Source organism: Choloepus didactylus, chromosome 6, assembly GCF_015220235.1.
Source record: "Choloepus didactylus isolate mChoDid1 chromosome 6, mChoDid1.pri, whole genome shotgun sequence".
NCBI classification, from domain to species: Eukaryota; Metazoa; Chordata; class Mammalia; order Pilosa; family Megalonychidae; genus Choloepus; species Choloepus didactylus.
Window position 1 is genome coordinate 50166292 of NC_051312.1, and position 12768 is coordinate 50179059.

Below are 12768 nucleotides of genomic sequence, written 5' to 3' on the forward strand. Positions count from 1 at the left end.
TGGAACACAATTTTGGGAGATGGTAGCACAACAATGTAAGTACACTGAACAAAGATAACTATGAATACGGTTGAGAGAGGAAGGTTGGGAGCATGTGAGACACCAGAAGAAAGGAGGAAAGATAAAGACTGGAACTGTGTAACTTGGTAAAATGTAGAGTGTTCAACAGTTGTGATAAAATGTACAAATATGTTCTTTTATGAGGGAGAACAAGCAGATGTCAACCTTGCAAGGTGTTAAAAATGGGGAGGCATTGGGGGAGGGATGCAATCAACATAAACTAGAGACTGTAACTAACAGAATCTTTGTATTATGCTTCCTTTAATGTAACAAAGGTGATATACCAAAGTAAATGCAGATAAGAGGAGGGGATAGGGGAGGCATGTTAGACACTTGACATTGGTGGTATTGTCTGATTCTTTACTCTACTTTGATTTAAGGTTATTTTTCCTTTTGCTGCTTCCTAGCTGTCATTTTTTTCCCTCTTTCTTTTGCCTCTCTGCCTTCTTTGACTCTCCCTCCTGGCTTGTGGAGGAAATGTAGAAGCCCTTATATAGATAGTGGTGAAGGTGGTGAACACATAAATATATGACCATACAGAGAAGCATTGATTATTTACTTAGGATGGAATGTATGGTGAGTAAACAAAACCATATAAAAAAAATGTGTTGATGACAAAACCTCGAGGGCAATATACTGAGTGAAATAAGCCAGACACATAAGGACAATTATTGCAGGGTCTCACTGATAGGAACTAATTATAATATGTAAACTCATAGACATGAAATAAAAGGTACCAAGATATAGGACGAGGCTTAAGAATGGGGAGTGGTTGCTTAGTATGAGCAGAATGTTTAACTAGGATGAACTTAAATGTTTGGAAATGAACAGACATGTCGGTAGCAAGATGTGCGAATAACTAGTAGTGCCTAATGGTGTGTGAATTAAGTGGAAAGGGGAAGCTCAGAGTCATGTATGTCACCAGAAGGAAAGCTGGAGGTCAAAAGATGGGAATGTATAAAACTGAATCCTATGGTGAGCAATGTCCATGATCAACTGTACAAAAACTAGAAATCGCTTCCATGAACCAGAACAGATGTATGACAATACAATTAGAAGTTAATAATAGAGGGGCATATAGGGAAGAAATATATACCTATTGCAAATTATATACTACAGTTAGCAGCATTTCAACATTTTTTCATAAACAGTAACAAATGTACTACACCAACACCATGAGTCAACAATTGAGGGGGATTGGTTAGGGATTGGGGAGGATTCGAGTTTCCTTTTCTTTTTTTCTTTTTTCATCTTTCACTTTATTTCTTGTCTGGAGTAATGAAAAGTTTCTAAAAATTGAATAAAAATTAAGTGTGGTGATGGATGCACTGATTGTACACTTTGGATATTTGGATAATTGTATGATATCTGAATAATCCCAATAAAAATTAAAAAGGAAAAAAATAAAAAAAATAAAATGAATATACATAAAAAAATAAAAAATAAAAATTAAAAATAACACCCAAATCACCCCCCCATCCCACCCTATTTTTCATTTAGGTTTTGTCCCCATTTTGCTACTCAGCCACCCATACACTGGATAAAGGGAGTGCAATCCACAGGGTTTTCACAATCACACTCTCACACCTTGTAGGCTACATTGTTATACAATAGTCTTCAAGAGTCAAGGCTACTAGGTTGGTGTTTGGTAGATTCAGACATTTACTTCTAGCTATTCCAATATATTAAAACCTAAAAAGTGTTATCTATATAGTGAATAAGAATGTCCATCAGAGTGACCACTCAACTCCATTTGAAATCTCTCAGCCACTGAAGCTTTATTTCATTTCATTTCACATCCCCCTTTTGGTCAATAAGATGTTCTTAATCCCATGATGCTGGGTCCAGAGTCATCCCTGGGAGTCATATCCTTCATTGCCAGGGAGATTTACACCCCTGGGAGTCAGGTCCCACATAGGGGGGAGGGCAGCGAGATCATCCCACAAGGTGGCTTAGTTAGAGAGAGAGAGGGCCACATCTGAGCAACAAAGAGGCACTTGGGGAAAATCTTAGGCACAATTATAAGCAGGTTCAGCCTCTCCTTGCAGCAACAAGCTTCATAGAGGCCAGCACCAAGACAGAGGGCTCAGCACATCAAGCCATTAGTCCCTAAGGTTTGTGAGAACATCAGCAGCAATCCAGATAAAGAAGTCCAGCACCTCTGCATTCTCCCCCAGCTTTTTGGGGTGGGGGGGTGAATATATATTTTCATTCTCCACCCAAATTACTTTAGGATGTGTTGCTATTTCATTCTAATCTGTACAGATCTACCTCCATTTACTTTTTTTTTAATTTTTAAAATTGAAATACATTCACATATCATAAAATCATCCAAACTGTAAAGCATCTGTTCACAGTATTATCATACAGTTGTGAATTCATCACCACAATCAATTTTTGAACATCTTCATTACTCCAAAAAATAAAAATAAGAATAAAAGTAAAACTAAAAAGAACACCCAAAACATCCCATGCTCCCCTTCTCCGTATTATTCATTTACTTTTTGTCCCCATTTTTCCATACACTTTTTGTCCCCACTTCTTTTTTATTTTTTGTCCCCATTTGTCCATACACTGGGTAAAGGGAGTGTGAACCATAAGGTTTTCACAATCACACAGTCACACCATATAAGTTATATAGTTATATGATCACCTTCAAGAATCAAGGATACTGGATTGCAGTTCAACATTTTCAGATATTTCCTTCTAACTATTCTAATAAACTAAAAACTAAAAATGGATATCTATATAATGCATAAGAGTTACCTCCAGAATGACCTCTTGACTCCATTTGAAATCTCTTAGCCACTAAAACTTTATTGTGTTTCAATTCTCTCCCCCTTTTTGGCCCCAAAAGTCTTTCTCAGTCACACAATGCAGGGTCCAGGCTCATCCCTGGGAGTCACATTCCACATTGCCAGATAGATTTGTACCCCTGGGAGTCATGTCCCATGTAGGGGGTAGTGTAGTGAGTTTACCTGCCAAATTGGCTTAGAGAGAGAGGCCATATCTGAGCAACAAAAGAGGCCTTCTGGGGGTGACACTTAGGCACAATTATGAGTAGGCTTCACCTCTCATTTGCAGGAACTAGCTTTATAAGGGCAAGCCCCAAGATCAAGGGGTCAGCCTACTAAGATGGTGGTCCCCAGTGCTTCTGAGAATATCAGGAATTCCCCAGCTGGGGAAGTTTTTTTCACATTTTTCCACAGTCCCTCAAGAGGGCCTTGCAAATACTTTTTATTCTCTGCCCAGATCACTCTGGGTTGTATCAGGGCTTCATGCTAACCTGTACGAACAACAAGGTCTCACTCTCTAGTCAAGGTTCCATGTATTTATGGCATTTGAGTAAACTGACCATATAAGTTAAATTACATAGTGTGCTACAGAAAATATAGATGTTGCACCATATGGCATCTCTTCCTTTGGTCCCACACAGAAGCCAATGTTTTAAAACATGGTTAATATCATCCTCTACCCTTTTGTCTGATCTACCCCAATCTCAACCAAGTCCATTTCATTCATATCTCCAATTGAGGTCTTGTCTCCTTTTCAGCCTCTTTAACAGTTGATTCATGGGGCAATGCCAACACTTACAGCTGCTGAACTCTGGCTCTGAGTTCCAGGTGCCAGACAGACACCCAAACCTCCAGGAACTGACCACAATCACACACAAACAGCACAGAATCTCAAAATTTAGAAATAACTGTTATAATTCATGAATAAATGTGACAGCTGTAAGAGCTTACAATCTAGGAACCGTTACATAAGCCTTCCCCTGATAACCCATGCTCCAAATTCAATTCTCAGAGTTTACACATTGTTATTAGTCCATGTAAGTAAGAATTGTAATGTTTGTCTTTTCATTTGTGGTTTATTTCACTCAACCTACTGTCCCTCCAGTCCATTTACTTCATTGCATACCTCATAACTTCATTCCTTCTTGCTGCTCCCTCATGCAAAAACATATTTACATTTGTACATTTAATCATAATCATTGACCACTCTAGGTTTCAATAAGTTACACAGCCCCAGTTTTGATGTTCTATCTTTCCTTCTGGTGTCATACAGACCCCTAATCTTCTTCTTTCAACCATAATCATAGTCATTTTTTATCAATGTACTTACAATATTGTGCTACCATCACACAGTATTGTGCTATCCATTTCTAGATCTACACAATCTACTAGAACATTCTATACTCCTTCAACATCAAATGCCTGATCTCTACCCCCTTTCTATCTCCTGATATCTTCATTTCTACACTCTTCTCCAAACCTCTCTGTCCTGTCTTTTCCTATCTGTCTGTAGCACTCCCTTTAGTATTTCCTGTTGGAAGGTCTCCTGTTCACGAACTTTTTCAGTGTCTGTTTATATGTAAATATTTTAAACTCTTCCTCATTTCTGAAGGACAGTTTTGCCAGATGTGGTATTCTTGGTTGGCAGTTTTTCTCTTTCAGTATCTTGAATATGTTATGCCACTGCCTTCTTGCCTCCATGGTTTCTGCTGAGAGATCTGCACTTAGTCTTATCGAGCTTCCCTTGTATGTGATGGATTGCTTTTATCCTGTTTTCAGAATTCTCTCTTTGTCTTTGACATTTGAAAATCTTATTAGTAAGTGTCTTGGAGTAGGTCTATTTTGATCAATTCTGTTTGGGGTACATTGTGCTTCTTGGACCTGTAATTTTATGTCTTTCATAAGAATTGGGAAATTTTCATTGATTATTCCCTCTATTATCCCTTCTGCTGCTTTTCCCTTATCTTCCCTTCTGAGACACCTATAACATATATATTTGTGCACTTCATGTTGTGATTCAGCTCTCTGAGACTCTGCTCATATTTTTCCATTCTTTTCCCTATCTGTTCCATTTTGTGCAGGATTTCAGATGTCCTGTCCTCCATCTCACTGATCCTTTCTTCTGCCTTTCCAAGTCTAGTGTTGTATGTCACCATTGTGCTTTTTCTTCTCTTCTATTGTGTCTTTCATTCCCATGAGTTCTGCCATTTGCTTTTTCAAGCTTATGAACTCTTTCTTATGATCACCCAGTGTCTTCTTCATATCATTCATCTTTTATCACATTCTCTCTCACCTCATTGATTTGATTCAAAAGATTTTTTTGAACATCTATAATTAGTTGTTTTAACTCCTGGATCTCAGTTGAAATGCCAGTTTCTTCCTTTACTGGGGCATATCTTCCCATTTCCTGATGTGGCTTGTGATTTTTTGCTGTTGTCTCAGCATCTGACTTTCTTGGTTGGTTTATTCTGGAGGTTGTTTTCTCTCTTCTGCCTGAGCCTTTATTGTTGGTTGATTTTGCCCTTTATGTTTTCTTTTTTCTCCCCCTGGCCAGTTTTCAGATTGGCTCTGCCCCCAGTCTTCTCTCCCAAATCAGGTGCCCAATGTGGCCTGCCACAGGGATGGGAGGTAGGCACTGGGCAACCCAGCAAGTTCACTGTGTGTGGTAATACAAATCTGCTGGATTCCCATGGTGCTCTAATTTCCACCGGCTAGGAAAACCTGTGTTTTTTTTTTTTTTTGGGGGGGGGGTCCTGCTTTAACAATTGGATTGTCCCTATTTCTCAGCCAAAACAGGTCTGGGCTTCTGTACAGGGCAGGTAGACAAGTTCCTGTGGTCCTAAGAAAGGTTCCTTGCACTTTACAAACTTTCCAGCAGATGGTGCTGTTTGGTAACTTAATCATCCTCAGAGGCTGCTCTGCGTTGGAGCATGCGGACCAGCTGCTGCTTCCGTGAAGTGTGGGGGAAGGGCTTTCAGATCCAGGTTTGGAAATGCATCCTTGGCCATGTTTTCTCAGTGTCTTTTTCCCTCATTGATCTGGGCCTTGAAATGTCCTCCCCTGTCCACTGGGTCTTCAAACAGTGAGGGTATTTTTCACTGCTGTGAGATTTTAAAATCTGTGTCCCTGATGGAAAGGGTCCCATCTGATGTTTCTGTGCCTTTCCTGCATGGAGACTGAGTGAGAGGGAGGGGAGATGACCAGCTGGTCTGGGATGGAAAATTCCTACCTGATATTTCTTCTCTTTCTTCAATTTGGCATTTGCAGGGTCTTTCACCAGACTATATCCTCCTCTAGAGTTTCAAGAAATTCAGAATTGTCACTTTTTTCATTGAATCTCTTGAGTTTTTACCTTCTTATATCACATATAGCTCTTTCCAAGTCCTTTAAGATCCATAGAACATCTTAGTATTTTGTTTTGCTGTTCTTGTATCATGTAGCTTACTGTTCTCTGGATATGATGACAGCAAAAGCAGCTTCAGATTTTGAGGCCAGAAAAATGTCCAAATCTAGGCATCACCAGGATGATGCTTTCTTCCCAAAGACTGGCTGTCAGTGATCCTTGGCTCCTCTGCACATGTCAGTGTCTGGTGGTCTCTCCCTTCTCTTCTAGGTTTTGCCAATTTCGGCTTCTTCTATGGATTTCTTTTCTGTGTTTTTTTTTTTTAAACAGTTTTGTTCAGATACCATACAATCCATCCTGAGTAAATAATCAGTGGTTCCTGGTATAATCACATAGTTATTCATTTACCACCATAATCTACATGAGGATATTTCCATTTTTTTCCACAGAGAAAGAAGAAAAGGAAAAGAAGAAGAAAAAGTTTAAAATTAAAAAAATGAAAAATAAAGGAGAAATAGCAACAATAACACCAAAATCCCATACCCCTCTTATGTCCTCTTCTTATGGACGTTTAGCTTTTATGTATTGTCTTTGTTAGATTTCTTGGAAGTATATTACAATGTTACCCTTAACTGTATACTCTAATTTGCATTGATTGTATTTTTCATATAACATCCCAATTTTGACACCTTGCAGTGTTGACATTCATTTATTCTCCTTCATGTAAAAACATTCTTATCTTTGTACATTTAATTACCATCACTGTCCACTCTAGGTTTTGCTAAGTTGTACTATCCCATTCTTTATCTTCTACCTTTCCTTCTGGTGCCATACAAGCCCCTAATCTTTCTCTTCCAACCATATTCACACTCAGCTGTGTTCAGTGTACTTACAATATTATGCTACAATCTACCATTTTTTCTTTTTGGCTTTGTATGTCCTATTTTATTTTATTTTACTTTATTTTATTATTTTTATTTTTATTTTATTTTATTTTCCTCTCTCTCTCTGTCTATCCTTACTAATAGTCTTCATTTCTATATTCTTCTCCAAATCTCTCTCTCCTGTCTTATCCTATCTGCCTGTAGTGCTCCTTTTAGTATTTCTTATAGAGCAGGTATCTTGTTCACAAATTCTCTCACTGTATGTTTGTCTGAAATATTTAAAACTCTCCTTCATTTTTGAAGGACAGTTTTGCTGGATATAGAAATCTGGCTTGGCAGTTTTGCTCTTTCAGTATATTAAATATAACATACCACTGCCTTTTCACCTCTATGGTTTCTGCTGAGAAATCTGCATGTAGTCTTATTGAGCTTCTCTTGTATGTGATGGATCGCTATTCTCTTGCTGCTTTCAGAATTATTTGTCATTGACATTTGATAACCTGATTTTTAAGTGTCTTGGAGTAGGTCTATTTAGATCTGTTCTGTTCAGAGTCTGCTTTGCTTCTTGGATCTGTAATTTTATGCCTTTAAGAGATGGGAAATTTTTAGTGGTTATTTCCTCCATTATTCTTTCTGTCCCTTTCTCTTCTATTCTCCTTCTGGGACACCCATGACATGTTATTTGTGTGCTTCATGTTGTCATTCAGTTCCCTGAGGCACTTCTCATATTTTTCCATTCTTTTCCCTGTCTGTTCTTTTGTATGTAGGATTTCAGATATCCTGTCCTCTAGTTCACTAATACTTTCTTCTACCTCTTCAAATCTGCTGTTGTAAGTCTCCTTTGTGTTTTTCATCTCTTCTGTTGTGCCTTTCATTCCCATAAGTTCTGCCATTTGTTTTTTAAGTTCTTCCTTATGTACACTCAATGTCTTCTTTATATCCTTCATCACTTTTGCCACATCTTCCCTCAACTTGTTGATTTGATATTGAATTGCTTTAGCATATTGGTTTGAACATCTTTAATTAGTTGTTTCAACTCCTATATCTTATTTGAAGTGTTAGTTTTTTCCTTTGACTGGGCCATATCTTCATTTTTCCTAGTGTGACTTGTAATTTTTTGTTGGTGCCTAGGCATCTGGTTTCCTTGATTACTTCATTCTAGAAGTCATTGTCATTCTTTTACCTAGGGTTTTCTTGTTAGTTGATTTTGTTCTCTATCTGTTTTTTTGTTTTTTTTTTTGGAGTTAAGTTCAACTTATTCTATACCTCCAGTATAGCTTCTGTTTAAGTGTTCAGAATTTTTCAGCTCTTGTTATCATGTTCTTGTTCTTGCCCTGCCTATATGGAAACTTTTTTTTTTTTTGAGGGGGGGTCTACCCAGATATGATCAACCCAAGAAGATTTTCCCAGTCCAGACAGACCGAGGTCTCAGGAGGAGGGTTTAATCAGTATCAGGTTTCCCTGGGTATGAGACCCAGCAGATTGTCAGATTTCTTGTAAGACCTTTACACTCTGTGCCTTTCTTATCCTGCCCAGCAGGTGGTGCTTGTCAGCTTGAAACTCCCCACTGGCATAAAGAGTTGTGGTGCCTTTAATTCTCAGCAGATCCTGTCCCTGCCAGGAGCATGGTTGAAACCAAGGGCAAGTCAAAAGCCAAACTTAAGTTTTCTTTTTTCTTTTTTCCCCCAGAGTTCTGAATTCTCTGGGTCATGCCCCCTTTTTTCTTGGGGAGGATACACCCTTTAGGGAATTATCTCCCTCACTTGATTTCTTTCTTTGTCTCTAAGACCTATCTTAAGTCCACCCTCGCCTGGATCAATGCTAACAATTGAAAATGCCTGAGACTTTCTCTAATGAGCTACTTTAGAATAGTTTTTAAAAGGAGAGGGAAAAAAATTCCCTTTTTAGAACCAGTCCCAGTTTCACCAGTCCAGAGCCAGAGTGTGTACCCAGCTCTATGTTTCCTTTTTCTTGGGGCACAGCCCCTTCCCAATATTCTGAGCTCAGCCTACTCCGAAAGCCTCTGTTTTTATTTATTTATTTATTTATTTATTTATTTATTTATTTATTTACAGCTCTACCTTCTCTGTACTGAGACCTCAGATTCCTTTCTTGCTTTTTTCAGGTTTATTTGTGCTCATAGCTTATGTTCAGTAGTCCAAATTTGTTAATTAAAACTGTGATTGGAGTCTGGTTGAGCTAACTTCTCTTGCTCCCAGCAGAGACCACTTCTTTTTCCCACAGGGAAGTGTTCCAACTCAGTCTGCCATGCTATTGGAGGAGGGGCACCAGGCTCTGCAGTTTGGAAATTTTTATTTATACTTCTATGCTGTAGTCTTGGCCCTTTCACCCATTGGTGAAAGTTGGTGTATGATGTGTGTCCAGCCACGGATGTCCCCCAAACAGTTGCTTCAGACTATTTACTAGTTTTTCCTGGCTGTTTGCTAGCTGTTCTAGAGGAATAACTAAATTCCACACCTCACTATGGCACCATCTTGCTCTGCCTTTACATAGCCTAGATCTTGATGATTGTATTCCTGTGGTGTTAACATGTTTAAATGGCTTTGAGCTTTAGATTATTCTTTTGCTATTTTATATATTCTTTGTAACTAGTTTAAATGTTTGTTGGAATAGGGTGATAGACACACACATATGCACATATTACTTCCCACCATGTACAAAAATTAATTGAAATGAATGTTAGACATAAATATTAAGACTAAGAGTATAAAAATTTTAGGGGAAAATATTTATGATCTGCAGCTAGACAAAGATTCTTCAGATTAAGCACAAAAAACAACAATCCATGAAAGAAAAAAATAACTTGGCCTTCATCACAATTAAAAACTCATCTTTCAAAAGACAGTATTAAGAAAGAAAAAAAAATAGCCACATATAGTTGGAGAAAGTATTTGAAAAATTTATACCTGATAATACAATTGTATCCAGAATATGGAAATAAATTTTACAACTAAATAAGAAGATAAAAATACTCAATTTAATAATTGGACAAAAGATTTGAATAGATACTTCACCAAAAAAGATATATAAGTTACCAAAAAACACATGAAATAAGGCTCAACATCATTAGTCATCAGGGAAATGCAATGAGACACCACTACACATCCACTAAAATTAAAATGACTGTAATACCAAAGGTTGTTGAGTATGAGAATCAACCAGAACTTAAACCCCCCATCATTGCTGGTGGGAATGCAAAATGGTACAGCTGCTTTAGAAAACAGTTATACAATTTCTTATAATTTGAAACATATACCTTAACATACTACTAATCAATCCTTCTCCTAGATATTTATCCAAGAGTAATAAAACATATTCACACAAAGACTTGTACTCAAATATTCATAGAAGCATTATTTATAATTGCCCAGAATTAGCAATAACCCAAATGTTCCATTAGTTGTTATCTCAGCAACATGAATGAATAGTAAAAGCTCCATGGAAAAATCCAAGGCTGTGCCAGTTTGAATATATTGTGTCCCCCAAACACCATTATGTTTGATGTAATCTTGTGTGGGCAGACATTATCAGTGTTGATTAGATTGTAATTCTTTGAGTGTTTGTATGGAAATGTGCCCCACCCAACTGTAGGTGATAACTCTGATTAGATATTTCCATGGAGGTGTGGCCCCACCCATTCAGGGTGGGCCTTGATCAGTGGAGCCATATAAATGAGCTGACGGGCAGAGGGAACTGAGTGCAGCTGTGAGTGATGTTTTGAAGAGGAGCCACAGCCAAGAGGGACTCTTTGAAGAATGCACAGGAGCTGCAGATAAGAGATAGTTTGAGGACGCTGTTGAAAGCAGACTTTTGCTCCAGAGAAGCTAACAAAGGAAAAACACTCCAAGAGCAACTAAGAGTGACATTTTTGAGGAACTGCAGCCTAGAGAGGAACGTCCTGGGAGAAAGCCATTTTGAAACTTTGGAGCAGATGCCAGCCACGTGCCCTCCCAGCTAACAGAGGTTTTCCAGACACCATTGGCCATCCTCCAGTGAAGGTACCCGATTGCTGATGAGTTACTTTGGACACTTTATGGCCTTAAGACTGTAACTGTGTAACCAAATAAACCCCCTTTTATAAAAGCCAATCCATCTCTGGTGTTTTGTGTTCTGACAGCATTAGCAAACTAGAACAAAGGCACAAAAGATTACACTGTATATAATTCCACTTATAGGAAATTCTAGAAAGGGCAAAATTATAGTGACAGAAAGCAGATCAGTGGGTAGCAAGGACTGGCTCTTGGGGGAGGAGATTAACTGCAAAGAGGCTTCAGGAAACATTCTGGGTAATTAAAGTATTCCATATGATGATTGTGATGGTTGTTACAAGACTGTACATGTTTTTTTAAACTCATTGAATTGTACACTTAAAATGGCAAATTTTATTTTACGTATATTATATCTCAGAAAAAGTTTAAAAATTTACTAATATACACATCCAAACAGAGTATCACTAAGATGTTAGCACAGATTATGAGTAAATTATTTACATTCATACACACATCCATGCACTTTCAAGTTGTGAAATATTTTTAAAAAATATTGCCACAAACACAATATAAGGTTTCCATTTAGACCTGCTATATTTTTAATTGTCTTTCCCACACATCTTTCCCAATGTTTTTAGGCCTATACCTTATATGCTAGGCATTACTTTGCTTCCAGCCTCCAGGGGAGACCATCTCTGTCCAACTACTAAAAATTCCTTTCTCCATGTCTACCTAATCCCACAGTGTTGACTGTAACCTTTCCTTCCTTCAGTTTCCTTTTAATCACACTAAGATGTAGCTTCTCTATTGTGTAACTGTAGGAAAGCCATATACTTTTCTTCTCAGGACAGGTATCAGTTGGAAAATAGCACTCAGAGAGAACAAATCTTTCATATCACAACCATTTGAGAATCATCATTCATTTCCTAGGAATGATCTGTACTTCTCTTTGACTCAGAATTGTGAGAATAAGATATCATCAAAATGATGTCCAATTATTTGCTATTTGTCCTAAATGTATCATACAGTGTAAGATGAAGAGACTAGAAATAGAAATTGTATCATGGTGTAAAGGTCACTGAGGGCCTTCTACCAGAGCGATGCTTGTATAGCAGGTGTAATGGAAAAGCAGATGGGTTCCTTTCTTCTCTGTCCAAAGGCATCTGTACCCTTTTTAAGATATACTGGAAGAGAGTGATTCTATGGGAGAACCGGGTTGCAAATAGAAGGATGTGATGATTTTTAAGGATGCTCCATTCTTCATTCCCCCTCCCCTATGTGCAGTGCTGTCCAATATGGTATCTTTTAGCCACATTGACTGTTTACATTTAAATTAATTAAAATTAAATAAAATTATAAATTAATTTACTCAGTTGCACTGGCCACTTTCAAGAGCTCAATAGCCACATGTGGCTAATGGTTACCATACTGGACAGCTCAGATGACCACATTGCCATCATTTGCAGAAAATTCTTTTGGACCTTACTAGTCTGTAGAATAAAATCCAATTCTAGATTCTTTACCCTGCCATTTAGCATTCACTAATAACTATCTTTCCAACTTTTTCTCTTTTTTTTTTTTCCAACAGGAATCTCTTGCTTTAGTCATTGTGTTTGCTTGCTGTCTCTGGGATATAAAATACACATTTATTCCTATGATTCCTTCTGCTTTAATTA